Source organism: Chenopodium album, chromosome 17 (genome assembly GCF_948465745.1).
Source record: "Chenopodium album chromosome 17, dcCheAlbu1.1, whole genome shotgun sequence".
Classification (NCBI taxonomy): Eukaryota; Viridiplantae; Streptophyta; class Magnoliopsida; order Caryophyllales; family Amaranthaceae; genus Chenopodium; species Chenopodium album.
Window position 1 is genome coordinate 19,925,798 of NC_137850.1, and position 14,162 is coordinate 19,939,959.

A 14,162-nucleotide genomic window follows, 5' to 3' on the forward strand; every position below is an offset into this window, starting at 1 on the left:
CAAAAACAAAGGATTTTATAAGGTTTAAAGGTCTTGTAGAACCAAAATCAACCAAATTCGGCCCGAATGGGAAGAAGCGTTCCCATTTTCTACATGCTATTTCTAATGAACTTTTAAAGGCTTGAATCATGTCACATATATGTATTATTAACTCCCTAAGCATTGAAATCACTAAGACAAAGCAAGTTATAAGGTTTTAAGGTTTTGTAGAACCGAAATCAAGAAAATTCGAGCAACATGGGAAGAAGCATTCCCATTTTCGACATGCTCTTTCTAATGAACATGAAAAGGCTTGAGTCATGTCAAATATATGTATTTATAACTTCGTAAAAAAATAAATCACAAAAAAAAGGATGTTATAAGGTTTTAAGGTCTTGTAGAACCAAAATCAAGCATTTTCGGGCAAAATGGTAAAAAGCGTTCCTATTTTCTACATGCTCTTTCTAATGAGCTTATAAATGCTTGAGTCATGTAAAATATATTTATTTTTAACTTCCTAAGAATAGAAATCACAAAAACAAAGCAAGTTATAAGGTTTTAAGGTCTGGTAGAACCGTAATCAAGCAAATTCAGGCAAAATGAGAAGAAGCGTTCCTATTTTCTACACGCTCTTTCTAATGAACTTGAAAAGGCTTGATTCATGTCTAATATATGTATTTATAACTTCCTAAGAAAAGAAATCACAAAAAAGCATGTTATAAGGTTTTAAGGTGTTGTAGAACCAAAATCAAACAAATTCGGCCAAAATGGGAAGAAGCGTTCCCGTTTTCTACATGCTCCTTCTAATGAAATTATAAAAGCTTGAATCATATTAGATATATGTATTTGTAACTGCCTAAGCAAATAAATAACAAAGAGAAAACAATTTATAAGGTTTTAAGGTCTGGTAGAATCGAAATCAAGCAAATTCAGGCAAAATGAGAAGAAGCGTTCCCATTTTCTATACGCTCTTTCTAATGAACTTGAAAGGATTGATTCATGTCAAATATATGTATTCATAACTGCGTAAGAAAATAAATCACAAAAACAAAGCATGTATTAAGGTTTTAAGGTCTTGTAGAACCAATATCAAGCAAATTCAGGCAAAATAGTAAGAAGCATTCCCATTTTCTACATGTTCTTTCTAATGAAATCATAAATTCTTGAATCATGTCAAATATACCTATTTTTAACTTCCTAAGAAAATAAATAACAAAGCAAAATCAAGTTATAAGGTTTTAAGGTCTTGTAGAACCTAAATCAAGCAAATTCGGGCAAAATGGGAAGAAATGTTCCCATTTTCTACATGCACTTTCTAATGAATTTATAAATGCTTGTATCATGTCAAATATATGTATTTAAAACACCATAAGAAAATAAATTACAAAAAGAAAGCAAGTTATGAGATTTTAAGGTCTTGTAGAACCAAAATCAAACATTCCCAAATTCTACATGCTCTTTCTAATGAACTTATAATTGTTTGAATCATGTGAAATATATGTATTTATAAATTCATAAGCATAGAAATCACAAAAACAAAGCAAGTTATAAGGTTTTAAGGTCTTGTAGAACTGAAATCAAGCAAATTTGGGAAAACTATTAAGAAGCATTCCCATTTTCTACATGCTCTTTCTAATGAACTTATAAATTCTTGAATCATATCAACTATATGTATTTATAATTTTCTAAGCTTATAAATCACAAAAACGAAGCAAGTTATAAGGTTTTAAGGTGTAGTAAAACCAAAATCAAGCAAATTCGGGCAAAATGGGAAAAAGCGTACCCATTTTCAACATGCTCTTTCTAATGAACTTGAAAAGACTTGATTCATGTCAAATATATGTATTTATAACTTCCTAACAGAATAACTCACAAAAACAAAGCAAGTTATACGGTTTTAAGGTCTTGTAGAACCAAAATCAAGCAAATTCGAGTAAAATAGTAAGAAGCATTCCCATTATCTACATGCTCTTTCTAATGAACTAAAAAAAAACATGAATAATGTAAAATATATGTATTTATAATTGCTAATCATAGATATAAAAAAAATAAAGCAAGTAATAAGGTTTTAAGGACTGGTAGAACCGAAATCAAGCAAATTCGAGCAAAATGGGAAAAAGCACCCATTTTTTACATGCTCTTTCTAATGAACTTGAAAAGGCTTTATTCATGTCAAATATATGTATTTATAATTTCCTAACAAAAGAAATCACAAAAATAAAAGATGTTATAAAGTTTTAAGGTCTTGTAAAACCAAAATCAACCAAATTCGACCCAAATGGTAAAAAACGTTCCCATTTTCGACATGCTCTTTCTAATGAACTTATACAGGCTTGAATGATGTCAAATATATGTATTAGTAACTTCCTAAGCATAGAAATCACTAAGAAAAAGTAAGGTATAAGGTTTTAAGGTCTAGTAGAACCGAAATCAAGCAAATTCGGGCATAATGGGAAGAAGCATTCCCAATTTCTACATGCTCTTTCTAATGAACTTGAAAAGGCTTGATTCATGTCAAATATATGGATGTATAACTTCCTAAGAAAAGAAATCACAAAAACAAAGCATTTTATAAGGTTTTAAGGTCTTGTAGAACCAAAATCAAGCAAATTCGGCCCAAATGGGAAGAAACGTTCCCATTTTCTACATGCTCTTTCTAAAGAACTAATAAAGGGTTGAATCATGTCAAATATATGTATTTGTAACTGACTAAGCATAGAAATCACTAAGACCAAGCAAGTTATAAGGTTTCAAGGTCTGGTAGAACCGAAATCAAGCAAATTCGAGCAAAATGAGAAGAAGCGTTCCCATTTTCTACATGCTCTTTCTAATGAACTTGAAAAGGCTTGATTCATGTCAAATATATGTATTTACAAATTCCTAGGAAAATAAATCACAAAAATAAAGCATGTCATAAGGTTTTAAGGTCATGTAGAGCCATATCAAGCAAATTCGGCCAAAATGGGAAGAAGCATTCCCATTTTTTACATGCTCTTTCTAATGAACTTGAAAAGGCTTGAGTCATGTCAAATATATGTATTCATAACTGCCTCACATAAGAAATCACAAAAACAAAGCAATTCATAAGGTTTTAAGGTCTTGTAGAACCAAAATCAAGCAAATTCGGGCAAAATAATAAGAATCATTCCCATTTTCTACATGCTCTTTCTAATGAAATTATAAATTCTTGAATCATGTAAAATATACGTATTAATAACTGCCTAAGCAAATAAATAACAAAGCAAAAGCAAGTTATATGGTTTTAAGGTCTTGTAGAACCAAAATCAAGCAAATTTGGGCAAAATGGAAAGAAACGTTCCCATTTTCTACATGCTCTTTCTAATGAACTTATAAATTCTTGGATCATGTCAAATATATGTATTTATAACTCCATTAGAAAATAAATCACAAAAACAAAGCAAGTTATGAGGGTTTAAGGTCTTGTAGAACCAAAATCAAGCAAATTTGGGTAAAATAGTAAGAAGCATTCCCAAATTCTACATACTCTTTCTTATGAACTTATAATTGTTTGAATAATGTGAAATATATGTATTTATAAATGCATAAGCATAGAAATCACAAAAACAAAGCAAGTTACAAGGTTTTAAGGTCTTGTAGAACTGAAATCAAGCAAATTCGGGCAAAATAGTAAGAAGCATTCCCTTTTTCTACATGCTCTTTTTAATAAACTTGAAAAAGGCTTGATTCATGTCAAATATATGTATTTATAACTTCCTAACAATTTAAATCCAAAAAACAAAGAAAGTTATAAGGTTTTAAGGTCTTGTAGAACCAAAATCAAGCATATTCGGGCAAAATAGTAAGAAGCCTTTCCATTTTCTACATGCTCTTTCTAATGAACTTATAAATTCTTGAATCATATCAACTATATGTATTTATAATTTTCTAAGCTTATAAATCACAAAAACGAAGCAAGTTATAAGGTTTTAAGGTGTAGTAGAACCAAAATCAAGCAAATTCGGGCAAAATGGGAAAAAGCGTACCCATTTTCAACATGCTCTTTCTAATGAACTTGAAAAGTCTTGATTCATGTCAAATACATGTATCTATAACTTCCTAAAAGAATAAATCACAAAAACAAAGCAAGTTATAAGGTTTTAAGGTCTTGTAGAACTGAAATCAAGCAAATTCGGGCAAAATAGTAAGAAGCATTCCCTTTTTCTACATGCTCTTTTTAATAAACTTGAAAAGGCTTGATTCATGTCAAACATATGTATTTATAACTTTCTAACAATATAAATCACAAAAACAAAGCAAGATATAAGGTTTTAAGGTCTAGTAGAACAAAAATCAAATAAATTCGGGTAAAATAGTAAGAAGCCTTTCCATTTTCTACATGCTCTTTCTAATGAATTTATAAATTCTTGAATCTTATAAAATATATGTATTTATAATTTTCTAAGCATATAAATCACAAAAAAAAAGCAAGTTATAAGGTTTTAAGGTGTTGTAGAGCCAAAATCAAGCAAATTTGGGCAAAATGGGAAAAAGCCTACCCATTTTCAACATGCTCTTTCTAATGAACTTGAAAAGGCTTGATTCATGATAAACATATGTATTTACAACTGCCTAACCAAAGAAATCACAAAAACCAAAGCAAGTTATAAGGTTTTAAGGTTTTGTAGAACCAAAATCAAGCAAATTCAGGCAAAATAGAAAGAAGCATTCTCATTTTCTACATGCTCTTTCTAATGAACTAAAAAATACTTGAATTATGTTAAATATATGTATTTATAATTCCTAATCATAGAAATAACAAAAACAAATTAAGTTATAAGATTTTAAGGACTGGTAGAACCGTAATCAAACAAATTCGAGCAAAATAGGAAAAAGCACTCATATTTTACATGCTCTTTCTAATGAACTTCAAAAGGCTTGATTCATGTCCAATATATATATATATTTATAACTTCCTAACAAAAGAAATCACAAAAACAAAGGATGTTATAAGGTTTTAAGGTCTTGTAGAACCAAAATCAACCAAATTCGGCCCAAATGATAAAAAGCGTTCCCATTTTCTACTTTCATCTTTCTAATGACCTTATAAAGGCTTGAATGATGTCAAATATATGTATTAGTAACTGCCTAAGCATAGAAATCACTAAGACAAAGCAAGGTATAAGGTTATAAGGTCTAGTAGAACAGAAATCAAGCAAATTCGGGTATAATGGGAAGAAGCGTTCCCATTTTCTACATGCTCTCTCTAATGAACTTGAAAAGGCTTGATTCAAGTCAAACATATGTATTTATAACTTCCTAAGAAAAGAAATCACAAAAACATAGCATGTTATAAGGTTTTAAGGTCTTGTAGCACCAAAATCAAGGAAATTCGGCCCAAATGGGAAAAAGCGTTCCCGTTTTCTACATTCTCTTTCTAATGAACTTATAAACGCTTGAATCATGTCAAATATATGTATTTGTAACTTCTTAAGCATTGAAATAACTAAGACAAAACAAGTTATAAGGTTTTAAGGTGTGGTAGACCCGAAATGAAGCAAATTCGGGAAAAATGAGAAGAAGCGTTCCCATTTTCTACATGCTCTTTCTAATGAACTTGAAAAGGCTTGATTCATGTCAAATATATATATTTATAACTTCCTAAGAAAATAAATCACGAAAATAAAGAATGTCATAAATTTTTAAGGTCTTGTAGAGCCAAAATCAAGCAAATTCCGCGAAAAAGGGAAGAATCATTCCCATTTTCTACATGCTCTTTATATTGAACATGAAAAGGCTTGAGTCATGTCAAATATATGTATTCATAACTTCCTCACAAAATAAATCACAAAAACAAAGCAATTCATAAGGTTTTAAGGTCTTGTAGAACCAATATCAAGCAAATTCGGGCAAAATGGGAAAAAGCGTACCCATTTTCATCATGCTCTTTCTAATAAACTTGAAAAGGCTTGATTCATGTCAAATATATGTATTTATAACTGCCTCACAAAATAAATCACAAAAACAAAGCTAGTTATAAGGTTTTAAGGTCTTGTAGAACCAAAATCAAGCAAATTCGGGCAAAATAGTAAGAAACATTCCCATTTTCGACATGCTCTTTCTAATGAACTAAAAAAAACTTGAATAATGTTATATATATGTATTTATAATTCCAAATCATATAAATAACAAAAGAAAAGCAAGTTATAAGGGTTTAAGGACTGGTAGAACCGAAATCAAGCAAATTCAAGCAGAATAGGAAGAAGCACCCATTTTTTACATGCTCTTTCTAATGAACTTGAAAAGGCTTGATTCATGTCAAATATATGTATTTATAACTTCCTAACAAAAGAAAGCACAAAAACAAAGGATGTTATAAGGTTTTAAGGTCTTGTAGAACCAAAATCAACCAAATTCGGCCCAAATGGTAAAAAGCGTTCCCATTTTCTACATGCTCTTTCTAATGAACTTATAAAGGCTTGAATCATTTCAAATATATGTATTAGTAACTGCCTAAGTATAGAAATCACTAAGACAAAGCAAGTTATAAGGTTTTAAGGTCTAGTAGAACCGAAATCAAGCAAATTCGGGCAAAATGGGAAGAAGCGTTCCCATTTTCTACATGCTCTTTTTAATGAACTTGAAAAGGCTTGAGTCATGTCAAATATATGTATTCATAACTGCCTCACAATAGAAATCACAAAAACAAAGCAATTTATAAGGTTTTAAGGTCTTGTAGAACCAAAATCAAGCAAATCGGGCATAATAGTAAGAAGCATTCCCATTTTCTACATGCTCTTTCTAATGAACTTTTACAATAATATATATTATTTTATCGCCTTCGTTTTATTGCTAAAAGTTATTCAACGATTATTAATTCCTTCTAATATTTCTTTTGTATAGAACAAGATGACTTTTTTTCGTTTTATTTATTACAACATATTATGTAAATTACTTCAACGACTCTTAATAAATTAGCAACAATTTATAACACAACTTGCTTCTAATGGCAACAAATTAAAATGTGATGTCATTTTAGCAACAAATAGTAAAACAAGTGTCCCTAATAGCAATAACTAGAAATTTTGTTACCAAACGTTTTGTAAAATGGCATTGCTAAATGACAACAAATAGAAAATTTGTTGTCATCTAGCAACAATAATGAGACGGCTAATTACTAATAGGAACAACTCAAAAATTTATTGCCTCAATTTATTTCTAAATCGCTAGAAATAAAAAATTATTGTCAGAATTTGTTAATATATGGAAATGAGACAAAATTTGATGAAATTTAGCAACAACTAGTAAGACAACTTGTTTTCAATAGCAACAAAAAAAAGATATATTGAATCAAATGAAAGTCAAATGCATTCAACAAAGGTAATTGGGTCAAATGAAAGTCAAACACATTGATACAAAGCATTTTGAATCAAATAAAACTTAAATGCATTGAACAAAGCTAATTGAGTCAAATGAAAGTCAAACACATTCAACAACGCTTTTTAAATCAAATGAAAGTCAAATGCATTCAACAAAGACAATTGAGTCAAATGAAAGTCAAACACATTCAAACAAAGCTTTTTGAATCAAATGAAAGTCAAATGCATTCAACAAAGATAATTTAGTCAAATGAAAGTCAAACACATTCAAACAAATCTTTTTGAATCAAATGGAAGTCTAATGCATTCAACATAGCTTTTTGACTCAAATGAAAGTCAAACACATTCAAACAAAGCTTTTTGAATCAAATGAAAGTCAAATGAATTCAACAAAGCTTTTTGACTCAAATGAAAGTCAAACACATTCAAACAAAGCTTTTTGAATCAAATGAAAGTCAAATGAATTCAACAAAGCTTTTTAACTCAAATGAAAGTCAAACACATTCAAACAAAGCTTTTTGAATCAAATGAAAGTCAAATGCATTCAACAAAGCTTATTAAGTCAAATGAAAGTCAAACACTTTCAACAAAGCTTTTTGAATCAAATGAATGTAAAATACAACAACTAGTAAGACGGCTAATTTCTAATAGGAACAATTCAAAAATTTGTTGCCTCAATTTGTTTCTAAATCGCTACAAATAAAAAATTAGTTGTAAGAATTTGTTGATATATGGAAACAAGATAAAATTTGAGGAAAACTAGCAACAACTAGTAAGACAACTTGTATTCAATAACAACAAAAAAGAGATATATTGAATCAAATGAAAGACAAATGCATTCAACAAAGGTAATTGGGTCAAATGAAAGTCAAACACATTCATACAAAGCTTTTTGAATCAAATAAAACTCAAATGCATTCAACCAAGCTAATCGAGTCAAATGAAAGTCAAACACATTCAACAACGCTTTTTGAACCAAATGAAAGTCAAATGTATTCAACAAAGATTATTGAGTCAAATGAAAGTCAAACTCATTCAAATAAAGCTTTTTGAATCAAATAAAGTCAAATGCATTCAACAAAGATTTTTAACTCAAATAAAAGTCAAACACATTCAAACAAAGCTTTTTAAATCAAATGAAAGTCAAATACATTCAACAAGGATAATTGAGTCAAATGAAAGTCAAACACATTCATACAAAGCTTTTGGAATCAAATGAAAGTCAAATTCATTCAGTAAAGGTAATTGAGTTAAATGAAAGTCAAACACATTCAAACAAAGCTTTTTGAATCAAATCAAAGTTAAATGCATTCATCATAGTTAATTGAGTCAAATGAAAGTCAAACACATTCAAACAATGCTATTTTAATCAAATGAAAGTCAAATGCATTCAACAAAGCTAATTGAGTAAAATAAAAGTCAAACTCATTCAACAAAGCTTTTTGAACCAAATGAAAGTCAAACACATTCAAACAGAGCTTTTAAAATTAAGTGAAAGTCAAATGCATTCAACGAAGATAATTGAGTCAAATGAAAGTCAAACACATTCATACAAAGCTTTTTGAATCAAATAAAAGTAAAATGCATTCAACAAAGCTAATTGAGTCAAATAAAAGTAAAACACATTCAAACAAAGCTTTTTGAATGAAATGAAAGTGAAATGCAATTAACAAAGCTAATTGAGTCTGATGAAAGTCAAACACATTCAAACAAAGCTTTTAAAATCAAGTGAAACTCAAATGCATTCAACGAAGATAATTGAGTCAAATGAAAGTTAAACACATTCAAAAAAAGCTTTTTGAATCAAATGAAAGTAAAATGCATTCAACAAAGCTAATTGAGTCAAATGAAAGTCAAACACATTCAAACAATGCTTTTTGAATCAAACGAAATTTAAATGCATTCAACAAAGATAATTGACTCAAATGAAAGTCAAACACATTCAACAAAGATAATTGAGTCAAATGAAAGTCAAACACATTCAAACAAAGCTTTTTGAATCAAATTAAAGTCAAATGCATTTAATAAAGCTTTTTTACTCAAATGAAAGTCAAACACATTCAAATAAAGCTTTTTTAATCAAATGAAAGTCAAATGCATTCAACAAATCTAATTGAGTAAAATGAAAGTCAAACTCATTCAACAAAGCTTTTTGAACCAAATGAAAGTCAAACACATTTAAACAAAGGTTTTAAAATCAAATGAAAGTCAAATGCATTCAAAAAAGCTAATTGAGTAAAATGAAAATCAAACTCATTCAACAAAGCTTTTTGAACCAAATGAAAGTCAAACACATTCAAACAAAGCTTTTAAAATCAAATGAAAGTCAAATGCATTCAACGAAGCTAATTGAGTCACATGAAAGTCAAACACATTCATACAAAGCTTTTAGAATCAAATGAAAGTAAAATACATTCATTAAAACTAATTAAGTCAAATGAAAGTCAAACACATTCAAATAAAGCTTTTTGAATCAAATAAAGTAAAATGCATTCATTAAAGCTAATTAAGTCAAATGAAAGTAAAACACATTTAAACAAAGCTTTTTGAATTAAATGAAAGTAAAATACAATTAACAAAGCTAATTGAGTGAAATGAAAGTTAAACACATTCATTTAAAGCTAATTGACTCAAGTGAAAGTCAAATGCATTCTACAAAGTTAATTGATTCTAATAGTCAAACAAATTCAAGCAAAGCTTTTTGAATCAAATGACAATCAAATGCATTCAACAAAGCTAATTGAGTCAAATGAAAGTCAAACACATTCAAACAAAGCTTTTTGAATCAAATGAATGTAAATTGCATTCATCAAAGCTAATTGAGTCAAATGAAAGTCAAACGCATTCTACAAAGCTAATTGTGTCAAACGAAAGTCAACACATTCAAAAAATGAAATGCATTCAACAAAGATAATTGTGTCAAATTAAAGTTAAACACATTCAAACAAAGTTTTTTGAATAAAACGAATGTCAAACACATTTAAACAAAGTTTTTTGAACCAAATGAAAGTTAAATGGATTTAACAAAGCTAATTGAGTCAAATGAAAGTCAAACACATTCAAACAAAGCTTTTTGAATCAAATGAAAGTCAAATGCATTCAACAAAGATAATTGAGTCAAATGAAAGTCAAACACATTCAAACAAAGCTTTTTGAATCAAATGAAAGTCAAAAGCAATCAACAAAGCTAATTTAGTCAAATGAAAGTCAATTACATTCAAACAACGCTTTTTGAATCAAATGAAAGTAAAATGCATTCAACAAAACTAATTGAGTCAATTTAAAGTCAAACACATTCAAACAAAGCTTTTTGAATTAAATGAAAGTGAAATGCAATTAACAAAGCTAATTGAGTCAAATGAAAGTCAAACACATTCAAACAAAGCTTTTTGAACCAAATGAAATTCAAATGCATTCTACAAAACTAATTGATTTAAATGAAAGTCAAACACATTCAAACAAAGCTTTTAGAATCAAATGAAAGTCAAATGCATTCAACAAATCTAATTGAGTCAAATGAAAGTCAAACACATTCAAACAAATCTTTTTAAATTAAATGAAAGTAAAATGTAATTATTGAAGCTAATTGAGTCAAATGAAAGTCAAACACATTCATACAAAGCTAATTGAGTCAAATGAAAGTCAAACGCATTCTACAAAGCTAATTGTGTCAAACGAAAGTCAACACATTCAAAAAGTGCTTTTTGAATAAAATGAAAGTCAAATGCATTCAACAAAGCTAATTCATGAGTGTCATTTATGGAACTCATAGGGTAGACTTTTAGGTAATTTCTTTCCCCTTCTCATGCTTTCTTCTCTTAATTTTGGCCCTTTTTCTTTTAGTTTCTCTTTTATTTATGTTACTCGTGTTTTTATCGTGTTTTCATTTCTTTTGCTCTTTTTCCCTTTTATTTCTTTCCTTTGTTTACTTGTGTAGGTATTGTGAGGATCGCCTTGGCAAAGGATGCAATTCGGGACCTCAATGATCAAGCAAGGAAGAAGCATTTGACTAGAGAGGGCTTAGAGAGGCCTTGGAGAGGCCTCGGAGAGGTCTCCAAGGTATTTCCAGCAGGCCGCAGGCGCGGGCCATCTTGCCGCGGGCGCGGGCCCAAGACGTGCAAAAGTGTCAAAATGAGGCAGGAACTCCCCGCGGTTGCCCCGAGGGCTTCCCGCGGGCGCTGGTAAAATGGAGAGGTCTCTCCCCTCAGAGAGACCGCGACCCCTTGATTAGCCTTTGGGAACACGGGATCTTGCCGCGGGCGCGGGTCATTTCCCCGCGGGCGCGGGCCCCTGATGCCGCGGGCGCGGGTGCTGCCTTGACAGCCAGCGGAGGGTTCCGTACCCATTTTTCCGCGGGCGCGGGTCTATCGGGAGAGGGCGCGGGAGCTGCCGTTTTCTTCTTAGCTTATAAATAGAATTGTATTTCCTTTTTGAATCCAACTTTTTGATAATATTTCATTAGCTTAGTTTTAGAGAGAGAAGTTAGAGAGAAGTTCTTGGTTTTGGATTTGTAACTCAACATTTGATCAATCAAGTTTGGATTTCTTCATTTTCAATCATCAATATTAGTGAGAATCTCTTCATTTGCTTGATGCTTGATTTTCTTGGATTTGAGTTTGATAATATTGAATACTTTGTTTTCTATTAGATTTTGATATAGAATGATGATCAATGCAATTTCTAGTTATTTGCTTTTGAATTTCACCATGATTTGTGAGTAGACTAGTTGCTAGGGAAAGGGGGAAGCATGTTTGATTAATGGAAATGCTAGTTGATGCTCTTTGATTGGTTGATTTGTTGCAATTAAATTGGTTGACATAGTTTTGCATGAGATTGATTAGATTAGGATTGATCACCCTATAAGATTAATCTAGATTGCATTGCAACTCTTAATGACATGACCAATTAATTTGAAGGTTGCTCTAATTGATTGAGTTTGGTTGTGATTCTTCTTGGTTTGCCTTTCATAGTGACCACTAGATTGGCCTATAGGAGATAGCATTTGAACTCTCTTGATTGCTACTATTGTTTGTCCATTGCAATACTTGAATTAATTGATTGAGCATTAATCTAGCATTATAATTGATTTTGCATGTGGAACCCATATCCCTAGTGTTTAGACCCTTGATTACTTGTTGAATTTGATCTAGTTCACTTTAGTACCAACCATAATCTCATTTTCGACTTCGAGGTAGCTTGACTTAGACTTTAGTTTTCATCATTGCATTCCCTTGGGATCGACCCTTAACTTGCCCTATATTCATATAAGGTTGGTTAGGTGTTTACAAATTTAGTTTGGCTTGGGGAAAGGGTAGATAACGACATGCATTTTCCTCTTGTCAAAATGGCGCCGTTGCCGGGGAATGCTATTGGTGCTTAGCTTTTGTTGTTGAGTCTACTTCATTTTACTTGAAAAAATACAAAAAGGTTTTGTTTCTTTAGGCTACACTTGTAGCCGTGCTACTAATATTTTTCTTTGAGTTTTGCATGCATATAACCCATGATCGTTCCTTTGTTCCCCTTGATCCGGAAATTGAGAGAACTCTTTCAAGAAGAAGAGTGGCTAATAGATCCTTGGGTTATAGTTCTTCAAGTGAAGAAGAAATTCAAGAAGAGCAAGGCATGGGTGAAAATCCTAGAGTGGCCTTGAAGGAGCTGGGAGTGCCCGTGGCATATAGGTTTGAGAGCGGAAGAGCTTCACCTACTACACCGGCAAATGACTTCGAAATCTGGCCGGCAATGATCACCTTGATTGAGAGAAGGCAATATATTGGGGCCAAGAATGAGAGCCCATTGAACCATCTAAAGGAGTTTGAAAAATATTGCAACACCATCAAAGTCAATGGGGTTTCTCAAGAATTCATCCGCCTCAAGTTGTTCCCTTTCTCTCTAATAGGAAGATCTTTGGAGTGGCTAGACAAAGAGGTGAAGCCCAACTCCTTGAGAACTTGGGACGATGTCACAAAGGCTTTCTTGTCCCGCTTCTACCCCCAAAAGAAGCCGGCGGAGGCAAGAGCCTTGATTCAAGGGTTCAAGCAAAGGCCAAGTGAAAGCCTTTACGAAGCATGGGAGAGATTCAAAGAGTATCAAAGGGAGTGCCCTCACCACGGAATCCCCACATACCAAGTGATCCAAATCTTCTATGGCGGTTTAAGTCCCCAAGGCAAGTCATGCCTTGATGGAGGGGCCGGGGGCCCTATCATGAACAAAACCGAAGAAGAAGTTGTGGACATCATTGAGGACGTGGTGACATACTATAGGGATTGGCAAGATGGGGAGAGGGACTCTTCAAGCAAGCAATCTTCATTATACTCGGTGGACCATCTAAATGCAATCAACAACCTTTCCTCCCAAATGACAAACTTAGGAAAGGAGGTCACCACAATCAAAGCTAAGTTGGAGAGCACTTCTTCCTCTTCTCAAGCCTCGAATCTTCCCTCCCAATTTAAGGGGAGAGGTACTCCTTCTAACTCTCAACCCCCTCCCTCTTCACATAATATGCCTATGGGTTGCTTGTTTTGTGATGCATGTGGATCGTATGATCATGACTCTAGTACTTGTCCTAATGAATGTGTTGATGAGTTTGATAACCATGAGAGTGAATATGTGAATTATGTGTCGAATAATAATGGTCAACGGTTTGATAATCAAAGAGGTCAATGGAATAGGAACTACCAAGGCCAAGGCAATTTTGACAACTATAACCAAGGTGGTGGTTATAGTAACCAAGGGAACCAAGGTTCTCGTGGTAGCTATAATAATCAAGGTTATAGTGGCCAAAATCAAAGCCAAAATTATGGTAATCAAGGCCAAAGTTATGGTAACCAAAACCAAGGTTATGGAAAT

At 31.8% G+C, this 14,162-nt stretch overlaps 1 pseudogene; it reads right to left on the minus strand.

The window, feature by feature from the left end:
* Positions 1-13,330: 13,330 nt before the first annotated feature.
* On the minus strand, positions 13,331-13,429 carry LOC145590354 (small nucleolar RNA R71; annotated as a pseudogene).
* Between the last annotated feature and the right edge of the window lie 733 nt (positions 13,430-14,162).